Raw genomic sequence first — 13,010 nt, 5'->3', positions numbered from 1 at the left:
GCACACGAAGTTAAACAGCACTGACGCTTCTAAAAAAACTAAACGAATTGTTACCATTTGCGCGTAATGTGCAAGCAATCAATGTGCTTACCATGTTTTAATGAAAAACACTTTGCATAATTAATAAAACTTTTAGAATCGATAACTGAGATATTATTTTATTCCCATCACTACTTACTACACATATTGAACTATCTTCGGGTGCGGTACGAGATACAATCGATATCTAATTTTTTTTTGGTATTTGTAGTTTATTCAAATGTCGTAACTGCGTGCGAACCTAGCAAAATATAAAGCAATTAGCTATCTTTCACCCACAAAAAATTCTAAATATATGTCATTGTTTTTTTGGAAGATATAAATTATTTTCAAAAGTCTATTTTTAGGAGACTGATTAGGATTTAGGTCTCAAACGCACCAGAGGATAGGCTTGTTACGAGATCTTTTAGGTCTCCAACGCACCAGCTGAAAGTTCTTTAAAAATGATGGCGCAGTGAACGTGTTAAAGGGTTACAGGCGTTAACACATGCTAAAATTTAGTCATTCTGCAAATTGTCCTCCGAAATGATAGAGACACTTTTTAGACCGTGGATACAGCGGAATGAGTGAGTGACTGTGTGTCTGCAAATTGCTATGATTATTTGGATATACCTAATAGAACAGGGGGCAAACAGGCAGCAGTCTCACCTTATGAGTCATACCGTGGCTCATAGACACTCTAGCTAATGTGTTGACAGATTCTATAGCATTGCTTACCACACACATACATTAATACTTTTCAAGACAACGCGCCCGCTTATTTGCAGCAAGTAACAAGGAGACCACCAGGCATGCGCGGATCGGATAATTCACATCGGGCTACCCTAAAATACCCCATGCAATGTTCCATTAAAAGTATACGCGTAACATCACATTAACCATAGAGAATAGAAAGGACGCGCGCGTGTGACGTAGACAAAAGTTTTCGCGCGTAAAAAACTCGCTTGTTTGAATTTTTTATATGGACTCTTTTGCTAATAGAAGTGTACATTATAAATTAACAGTATTTTTTGTATCAAACTAAATTTATAGGGTGAGTTGGTAAATAATTCATTAATACAATACGTACTCATGCTTGAGAACTTTCAATATGTGTTTTGATTCAGATGTTGAGATTTTGATATGACAATCGTTGTAAAATATTAACTCTTGATATACATGACATTTTACGGTATCGAAAATTAACACAGTTCTCTAAAAGTCAGTTTAATTTTTAAGTTGAATTCGTAAAATATTTTTTAGACTTACCTCCTTGTGACTTGTCCTTTATGTTCAGCTTTTTTTTACGAATAACATTTAGTATCGATATACCATAGAGAAGTCTGTAAATTTGGGTGATAAATATTAAAAAGTTTACTGTTTACGTAAAATGTTTTTTTTTATTTACAATAAGAACGATTGCTCTTTATAATAATTGTTTTTATAAATATATATGTAGCCCTCTATGAGTCACAGGACTAGGAGTGCCCAAATTAAACAAGGGTTTGTTAGGTCTAACTGATTTCGAATCCCAAGGACAATCAATACTGCCACCCCTTATTTACACCCCATTTAATTTAGCAAAGTATTCTCTACTGTGAGCAGTTTTCCAAATGTAATGAGATTTTTAAAACGATTGGTAGTATTATATCATTTCTATATGCATATTTAGAGTATTGCATTGTAAGCTTTGGAATAAACAAATCTTAATACATTTATTTAATCAATTTGACAGGTTTTTTTTAATATAACAAACGGGCAAGAGGCTCATCTGATATTAAGTGATACCGCCGCCTATAGACACTCACATTACCAGAAGCCTCGCATCTGCGTTGCCGGCCTTTTAGGAATTGGTACGCTCTTTTCTTGAAGGACCCTAATTCTAATTAGTTTGGAAATACTTCAGTAGGTAGCTGGTCCCACATAGTAGTTAAAGTGTCTTAAAAAACGCTCAACGTGTGATACGGATGGTATTTCGCCTTCTGCCTTGACAGATTAATCCGACGAGCTTAGCTGCAGATAAGTGCTATGAACTTCTCTTACACTCTCCATGCTAAATCCGGTAGAAGATGCAGAGAGAGAGAGAGACCCCATCTTAAAATCCTTACAATATTGATGTTTTTATTTTTAGAAAATTTTGCTTGTAAAATACTAAGTATTTTTTCCCAAACTAAGGTTTAAGGATATTTTATGTAAAGATATACAAATAAAATAATAGTAAAAATAATTTTCTTTATTTCAGAAGCCAACATGGCGACGCTTCCAATATACGTCTCACTGAGCAGGTAAATTAGATGTAACTACCTTAAAATCCCTAAAATTCCCTTTAATTTACTGTTAATACAATATTTTAAGATAAAAATACAGGGGAGTTCCATAAAATTACAAATGTGATATTTATTAACAAATAATAGTTTAAATTTAGCACAAACTGCATTAAAAATAGGTACATTGTGCTGACTTTTCCTTTTATATAAAATTAAATTAATATACATACTTTATTGTTTCTATTAAAGATGTTATCCAATATGATGTGTATGAAAGTAAAAATACGCTGTAACCTCTTTCGATTATATTATTTATTTATTTACACTTCGTTAGAAGGTTAAATAACATAGTACATAACAATTATAAGGAGCACAACGGGCGGCCTTATTGCTAACAAGCGATGTCTTCCAGGCAACACTAGTTAGGAATAAAACTAAAAAAGTGCATAACCAAATCTTATTAAAAAAATAGAAACACCAACCTTAATCTAAAATAATACGAAAAACAATAAACTAAAAGCTTATCTCACGGTCCACGGAGCCTGAATTGCGATGCAATACAGAAGATTAAGAAATAAAAGAATTACAAAAGTCACGATTGAGCAGGATAGGATATGGTTAAGATATGTTTACGCAGAAGAGTTTTAAAAGATGTTAGGAAAGAAGAAAATCGTATGGAGTCGGGCAGCCTATTCCACAACTTAATGACGGAGATCCTAAACGCCTTAGATGGATGAGCTGTGAGATGGAATTTCCAAAAGATTTTTTTTCCGGAGCGTAACATATTTGAGGACCTGAGAATTTGAATTCATTATTAAGATTAGAAAAAAGATTTACCTTAGTAACGGTTTTTATTTATTTTTAATTACTCTTGTAGAAATTTCTTGTACGAAATATTGTTTGCGTTGTTATTAATAATTTCTTTGCTGATCTTACTTTTTACTTAGGAATTCCTTCAATCAACTACTCTCCTACTGCATAGTTGAAACGTCCCACTTCAAGTTAAAACTTAAACTGAATAAGAAATGGGCGGCTCAAAAACATCGCCAGAAGCTTGAAATTCATTTTAATGAAACTGAAACTGACAAATAATTAACAAATTTATGGCCAAATTTCATAACGCGTCCGTCTGCGTCACGTCGAAAACTGTAAAACGGCGATAAAATGAAGTAATTACACTAATGATAGCACGCGTCGACACGTGTTTTTCACTGAGGGGAGATCGTTAAAATCACATTAAATTATGTGTAGGGAACTATAACTGTCTTATATTATCTTTGTAAAATTGTCCAGGACACAAATTTTATTTATAACTTTTTTTGCTATTTTGAAAATAACTTAGGTGTATATTCGATTTGTATTTATCTATTTCTAGAAATTTATTGTATTTATATTATTGAACCACAACAATATAAATACAATAAATTATTAGTTAACCGTATTTAACGAAGAGCGGTTTGAATCGTCGATGACCAATCCTTGTCCGAGTGGCTAGATCCCTTGGCGTTGCGTAGAGATGTGGGGTCACTCTGCATCTCTCTCGCTCTCTACCACATACCTATTACCATGGAGAGTGTTCAGCCCTGCGATTCTGTAACTCACTTTTCGAACTCACACAGCGGTTTTCGCATCGGCGGTCGCTCTCAAATCAGTCGTGAAGCAGTCATTTTATGATTTGGCATTCTGATAAACAATAAACTACAAGCTCCCACCTACTCCGAATGCCAAATCATAAAATGACTGAGTTACAGAATCGCAGGGCAGGACGTTGTTCGGATTAATACCGAGTTAATACCGTGCAGGTGAGTTTAATCATTGGACGTCAAGGTGATACGGGTGTTCGTTCCACAACTGAGCGTTTTTTAATGTAATTTCTGCCGAGCACCATCACTATGTGGAACCAGCTGCCGACTAAAGTATTTCCGAATCAATTCGACTAAGACCGTACTAAAAAGACCGGCAACGCACTCGCGAGCTGTCTGGAATTGAGAGTATCACTTAACATCAGATGAGCTTCCAACCCGTTTCCCCGTATAAAAAAGTAATTATTTATTTACTGCAGTGCGATAGCTAAACGTGAAACGAACTTTTAGACGCAGTAGACATTGATTTTGATTCGTATCTTGTAGCAACAAATGCAAACCAACATCGGAAGTGACAAAATTCCGTCACGTCAAGTCATTTTATAACAAAAGACTACAGTACAGTTGTTTATAGTCGTTGATAAAACTTGCCAGAGCTTTCCGTCGCTTCCTGTCTCCCGGTAAGGAAGTAAAATGCGAATACGTGCTTTGATCTAGGGTTGTCGATAGGCTCTGTTGATAGATCTTCGTATAGCATACTGTATTAAATCCATACTAATCTTCTAAAGTGAGTGTGCGTAATCAACACACGCAACAGTGGAATATCGTGAGTGAATTAATGTTGTAGACCCGATATGGAAAGGTGGCGAGTGAAGACGACTGAACATGTTTATTAGGAAAATTATCAAAAAAGTAATACATACACAAATCTGAGGCCTTCATTACAGGTTATAGCGACATTTTTTATAAATAAATAGTTTCCAATTCATAAGACTTGACAACCCTAGAGCTTATTATCGGTATGTATGTAACGCCAATTCCATAGAAGTTCTATTGACTGCCATTTTTGGGCACGGATAAAATTCTTCTCACATACAAATTCATATCATCGACCAGAGACATAATAAAGGACCATAGCTTTAATAACAATTATATTGTGTTACGTACATTTAGAATCGATGTGCCCAGAGGTTTATATGGAGCTGACATAAAGAAATAATTTATTGCACGCAATTTAAACGAAATACGTTTTAACTTTTAAATTTGGGGGCCTTTGTCGCTCGCTTCCTCGTAACACGATACAGTTAAGTAGCATTAAAACATACAGAAATGTGTCTGCCGATCTGCCCCAAGCAACAGAAATGCTCATCCGTATCCGACCCAATCGTTCGATTAATCTTTTATACAAAAAAATAAATTTTCAAACAAAGAGATGGTAATTATATATTTTCAAATTCAGAACACCGTTTTACTAAGAAACTGTTGAGTCAAACTGCAATAAGTTCGTTCCCCTTAAAATTACTGTCATAAGTATGTTAATTGGCTATCGATATTCTAAATCACTTGATTTCGAACCAAAACTAACGCCTACATGATTTTAAAAATGAAACCCTACCTTATACAGTAACTTGTTGCACTTTTAATTATTAATAAAAATAAAACCTTTGATGGAGGTTATCAGGATCAAAGAATTTATTTATTTACAAGTAATCTTACAGCTACACATATACATATTATGAAAGAAAACACTTAAACAATATACATAGCCAAACCAGATTACATTGATAAACAAAATATACGAAACAAAAACATAAGCCCATTTAATACATTAATAGATAAAAAATAGAAAACTGAAATTAAACATTAAACAAACGACAACTTAATGTTTTAAAGGAAAAACTAAATTATTACAAATAAAGTCAAAGTTTTCCCGCTTCTTAAAATATTTTCTCAAATATTGGTAGGGTGGAAAATGTCTACATCTTCATAATTTGTATTGTAGATAACCAAAACCCGAAACATTGGCCAATTACGCAGATAATTCGTGTTCGTACGAGTTCGTAAGAATAACGCTTTCCTTATGTTTTTGGTATAAATCTATGTTAAGGTACATCCCGTAACCCCTAAAGGGTATTAAATACATTTGTGTGCGAGTTTCGTTGAAAATTTATTGACCCAAAACAATTAATTTAGTTAGGAATTCAACTCAGGCCTTCGGGTACGCTATATATTAAGCCACAAAGGCTGTATGTAATTCAATTTCGTCAAAGTTGAATGGAAACTATGAAATGACTTGCAGTTGAATTTCTAGTTAAAATTGACAATCCTGACGATTTTGTATTTCTTACAACGTTTTAGTTATCTTGAAAAACGTATATCACTGAAGATATTCACATACAAATTAATATTTATCGCCATACTATGTTAATACAATGTGCGTGAAATCATCGAATAGAAAATTAGATTTGCTTCTCTCATTACTAGGTATTTGAAATGATTTACATTTATAAGCCAGAAAATACGACAAACATCTATTATTACTATCAAATTTAACTATTCAATAGTTGTCTTATGTAGCAAAGTTATGTGCAATAGTAGGTACTTTCTTTAACTATAAATTAATGATAATCTTAAAAATATCGATCAAAAATCTATGTCAAATCCAAGCTAACGCTAAATAAAAGCTAAAATTACAATATATTAACTAACGTCCATTATACATACGACAATATAATATTTAAATTTGATTTCACAATGAAAGTTCGTCCAGTATGTATGGTATATGTATATGGATACTTTGAATACTTTTTTTTTAAATGTCCCTTTGGTATTTTTCAATTTCAATGTTAGGTGCATTACTACTTCGCACTATAAAGTCCTTCCATGCCAATTTCAAATGTTCAATATAATGTAAAATACCACTCTTACCGTCAGGCATCGATTCGCACATTATGCCGACATGCACTTAATTTTTTCGAATCCGGAGATAAAATTTTACCGCACGAGTTATTATTGCGTGCTGATTCAAAGTGGCATATTCTTTGTTTTTTGCGATTTTTGATTTATTATTTTTAATATTATTTTTTCCCGTATTCAGATCATTGTAAACACCAAGCAGCTACTTATAGACTTTTTTGAACAGATTAATTTGATTTAATATGAGAAATACAGAGTCTAGTGGTTAAGCGATTGTTATTGCAGGTCTTGTTAATAGATTTTTATTTCTATGTACTTATACTCAATGCAATTGAAAAGATTTTGAGGACTCTGTATTATCTTATCAAGGGTAATAGGACCTCAAACATAGGAAAATTGTAAGACCAATTCAGGAACTAAAAAGTATAACACTTTAAAACTTTTATGTCGATAATTACTTGTTTGATTTGCATTTAACATTACGATCAGTAATCATTTAACGCTTCATCCGTATGGATCATTATGTTATATCGATTGACTATTTCCAAGAGCAAATGAGCAAAACTTACTTCCGTGGACATCTGTAATAGCTAGCTTACAAGTGCAACGATGGTCTTCTAAAAGAGTAATTTGAAATAAAAGCTATAAATTATAATTAATGTATTAAACACTACAGGATATTTCTCTTTTGATTCTCTATAGAATGCCAGACCTCGACCAACGGAAGGACAAATTCGTCGTACTGCATCTGTAATATAATTATTATATGTTTAAGAACTGGTTCAATAGGAACTTGCAAGTTTGCCGGATATAACTAATGAGTCTAATAACAAGTTCTTTGGAATTTCAATTGCGTACTTTTCATTGTATTTTGTTTGATTTTTTTTTAACAAAAACCGAAACAGATCTCATTGTATTATATATATATATATATATTATACAATGTAAATTGAACTTATTAATTATCAAATTAAAGACAATTTTCAACGTTATTATTTAAACTTTATTGCACATATTTACAAATTACAATGCACAAAATATGAAAACAAAATTAAAAATAATTAGTTAGTGAAAAGGGCGGCTTTATATCCACTCAGCGATCTCTTCCAGGCAACCCTAATAATCATATCTACAAATATAACATTATATAAATCTCTATTACTCATTTCAAATATCTCTTTTTTTAAGTGATATTAAATTTAAACAATATCTACAGTTCTTCGCGAATCAAATCAAAAGCATTTTATGTAACAAGATCGTTTTTAATTGTAAGTAATCTATATGAAATAAATATAACTCTGCTATGTTTATTAGTAAAGACTGGGCATATGCGCAGTGTCATCTGTTTTAATGCGATTGGCGGAGACTGTGATAGACACGTGTCGAGATAGCTCCCGGGAGAGGCTATATTGGGAGGCAACTATGTAAACAATATCAATAATCAAGAATGTATTGAAATTTTCTTTGTTTGTGAGTTTAAATTTCCTGAATATATATCAGGAAATATATACACATTACTTAGTATCAATTAATATTTTCTAATAACTTTCTTTTAACTCAAAGAAATTATTGGTTCAACGGTAATGCAATACTTGACGTCCGGCAAGAAAGAATGAAAGCCTCTGAAGATACATTTTAGAATCAGGTAATAAAATGTTGCAAGTTTCATTAAATGTTAAATATCCTCCCCAATATGTAATTGACGGACTACAGCCATTGCATACATGTCTTCATATGCTTTGTGGTCACCGTAGTGCTTGCTGTTACGCGCTAAATGAAGGTTTTCATAAAAATATTTTACGGAGATGACAGTAGTCGAATTTGTCAAACTCGCAATAATACTGCAGATCTATTACCGACAGCTACCCGACCGAACACCTAAGAAGACTCATAACTTATAATAAAGATTGTACTATATTGAACAGTATCATCCCATAACGTAACATAGATCAAAATCAAATAAAGTTCGAAAAAAATTCCAAAACCAAAAGATTCCCGTTTTTTACACGCTTTATATTAGCTTCACCTGTATGTATGTATGTAACCGACTCCTTCGGACTCGATTTTGACCCACTTTTAACGGACAGATTTCATTCAAACTTGCGCACTTGCGCACGTGTCAAATATCGATGACAATGCAATAATCCGAAAAAAATATGAAAAAAAATATAAAAAAAAATTAACTAAAAAATTAAATATAAATAATAGTTTAAAAAAAACAGTATTTTTTGTTCATTACTTTTCAGCCTAAATTAGGAATTATTTTTCACTTTTTAGTTTGATGTGCTTTAAAAGCGTGTTTTTTAGTTTTTTTTAACTATTATTTATTTATTACTGGCGTAAACAAAAGACAGTGTAGTTCGGTACTTCGTGCAAGTGATGTCTAAGTCTGTCATTATGACAATCTTTGTAAGACCTTTTTTGTTAAAAAGTGCTAATTAATACTGTCAACGTATACGAGCAATAAATCAGCTATAAATCATTAATAAATAGTGTAGTTTGCCAACCAAGTAAGTGCTATTTTAACGCGTTACCGTCACGATACCGACATTAAACACATGCCAAAGGAAAGATAGATTACAGATTATCATGAAACTTATGTAAGAAATATGACTTTAATACGCATAATATAATGAGAATATTGTGGTCACTCAAATATCAACATTCCCTGCAGCAGTATTTGTCTAGTGGCTGAGGGTAAGGTTCAGAAACTAAGTTTATCATTGACGCCCGAACCTAATAATTAATCCACAATCTCAGATTGAAAACAATCTGAGATCAGACCGTGACAGTCGATCGATCTCCTATCTGCATCCCAATAACCAAACCCTACGAAGACATTCCATTTTTGGCGACGGATAAAATGTTCTTTGTCGTTCCATTTTACCGAGTTTTCACTCAAATTTGATAATCAATGTAAACCAAATAAAGTTAATAAAACCGTACAAATAACATTAAAATATACATATGTATATTTAAAACATAACAGACAGTTTTTTTAATTATTAAAAAAACTGGTGTAAGTTAAAATCTGTTAAAATAACTGTTGAAATCGAGCTTTCGTCAACTGTCATTTTCATACAAAGGCCGATCCACAGACACCGATACGACCTCCCATGGATAGCTTGTATCGACAGATGGTTATTACAATCCGACGATTGGTTATTGGCACACTTGTTTCAACACTTGGATTAAGATTACTATCTCAGATGGTGTATTATGGATTGAGATAGGTTATTGGGTTCGGGCGTTACAGGAGTCTTAGTTCTTGCTATGTATCGTTTTTGAATCACACACTATGTGATTAGAATCACCGTAATGACCCAATGACGCGCATTCAAACGCCGGCTATGATGTTTTCTTTTAAATATGAATTTTAATTGCGTACATACCACAAAGGTAACCACCATATTAAACAAAAGTCGAAATCATGTGCCTTCCGCCAACGCACGTTATCCCACGTGATGGCTTTATATCGTAATATGCAGGCCTTTTAGCAAAACATTGGGATCCCTATAAGGGCTACTGAAAATAAAATTACCTTATTTTAAATATGGAGATTTTACTCTGCATTTTAAATCGAAATAAAGTGCACTCATTACGATATGCTATAATTCAACGTACTGATGATTCCTTCCTTCCTTCTTCCACAGCTTATTTGTATTTATTAGCGTTAACGAAAAAGACCATATTTATTCTGAAGCTTCACAAGCTTTATTAAGTTAATTAGAATATGAAAAGACAATTAGGATCCCACTGTAATGCGTAATTTCGCGCTTCGGCGGTTTTGTGGTATGCGCCGGAGTTCAACAACTAGTATACGACAAGGCAATTATAAATATACGTCATTTCTTTAATAATATATTTAAAGTGTTGGCCTAGTGGCTGAATCGTGCGAGTATTAAAACTTTGGTCGCGCGATCAAATCACGCTTGTGTACGAATTGATTTTTTTTCATTTGTCCTTTTAACATTCAACAAAGAAAAACATGACGAAACGCTTTGACCTAATGTTCGACATGTGTCAGGCACAGGAGTTCACTCACCTACTTGCCTTTTAAGAAAAAAATAGACCAAGAACTAGAAACCAAAATATGAGGCCACAGGTTGTAAGGACTATAAATTATTTCTATTAAGCTTAACCGAAAAATATAACTAATAGTAACATTTAAATGAGATATTTTTAGTATATTTGTTTGATTATATCGTTGTCTGAGATGCTATCGAAGAATAGATATAAGGTGTGTGGTCGTTCACTATAACTTTCTTGAATCTGGCCAGATGATTACGGCAGATTTCTATTGTCAACCATGATGTAAAAGCTAGCTGCTAAACAACCAAGGCACGTCAATCGCTCTAGGTCACTGCTGCTACTCGACAACGCTAGACCACACACTGCACAACAGACTGCTACCAAATTAGAATGTCTAAGCCATCCACCGTACTCCCCGACCTTGCTCCAACATATAGATCTATTGGGGCAGTAGAAACTGCCTTCTAAATTTTATTGATTCCCGTCCGAATGTTTTTTTTAGTAAAGGAATTTATAATGAACTACCTATAAGATGGCAAAAGTGCATTTATAGCAATGGTACATACTTCGAATAATTAAATATATTCTATTTAAAAAAAATGTACTTTTTGCTCCTCCCATACAAAACGTCAATTTGATATGTACCTATATAATGCTGGCATAGTTAAGTTTGACGACTTTGAAATATGATTTGTATACGACACGCTATATCTCATTCCTATTTAGCAGACAGCACAAACAGACGTTTATAATTTACAGGTTATAGAATAGGTGTAACTTATTGGAAGCAATGAATCTATGCCCTGACATCAGGTGATGTAGTCCGCACGCTAAGACTTATCTATAAAAACATTTAACAGTTACGCTATTAAACTTCAGAAAGGCAGAACCGATGTTGGACTCGTCTTGGGTGCGAATGGCAGAATAACTATTAAAATATTAGAAAAATTCACGACACTGAACAGAACAAATGACAACAACATGACATTGGCTTAATTGGTAATTTTTGGAGTATAGCTAAAAGTTTAGCTAAAATATAAAGTTTGCCCGCTATTATTTAGTAAATAGAATTGACTTGAGAACAAAGGTTGTTACATCAAACAATTAAAATTGTTTAAAACCGAATTCGCCAAATTCGGTGGTGAAAACTGGTGAAAACTGTATAAAATTGCCGGAGGCATATATTTGATAGTATGTAAAGATTATATTCAGAATTTTTGGCTTGTTTAACAAAGCAGCGGCCGGAACTTGTAATGCATTCCTATAATGAGAAATCAATGAGCTAGCGAAATTATAGAGAAACTTAACTACAATGTGAAAAGTATGAGAAATGTTGTATAAGAAATGTGAGTGCTTGGATATTGTTACAATCACATTAAGTACCTGTACTTAGTTGAAAGTTAAGTATTATTAAAATTAAATTAAATCAAATTAATTTATATAGAACAATTAATATTTCAGTATAAATAAATTTATTGGGAAACGAAAAACACTTTCTCATTGGGGAAGCCCTACGTTTTCGCAACTTAACAGTTTATGTACTTGTTCAAGACGTCGTATTATTAATTCACTAATTTTTTTTTATAATTGTATAATATGATGTGGTATAATCTTAAATAAAAAAAAAATATTATTATATCCAAATCTATCCATCCAATCAAGGTATGTAATAATTTACCAAAACCATTCAAAGACCTTCCTACTAGAGTTTTTAATAATCTTTAGGAAAAAAAATATTATTCTATTAATGATTATTTGAGTGAAACATCATAATAATCAGAATATGCAAAGGTTAGATTGTACCACCATAATATTTTTGTACCATATCTTTGCAAATAAATGATTATTATTATCAGTAAATGTAATAAACCTGCAATTATTTATATAATCTCTCCTAACAATCAATGATACAGGTTCGTCTATCAAGCAGTATGTATATATATGGCATGTATATAATTTAACATAATTTGCACACAACCTCCATGTAAATCGTAAATAATCTGTGTTCTTTGGGTTATAATGAATTCTCACGTTTCCTTTGTTAAATGGGTATTAAAGAATAAACATTTTTCTCGCAATTTAGTTCGGATACTTTTAAGTCTTTCTTGTAATTGGTTTGCTGGTATACTGGCAAAAGGAAGTATAATTATTAGCAATGTATATATAACGCCGGTTAGTATTCGGCGAATCCTAT

Source organism: Pieris napi, chromosome 12 (assembly GCF_905475465.1).
Source record: "Pieris napi chromosome 12, ilPieNapi1.2, whole genome shotgun sequence".
Taxonomy (NCBI): Eukaryota; Metazoa; Arthropoda; class Insecta; order Lepidoptera; family Pieridae; genus Pieris; species Pieris napi.
Note: the sequence above shows the minus strand (reverse complement) of the source record.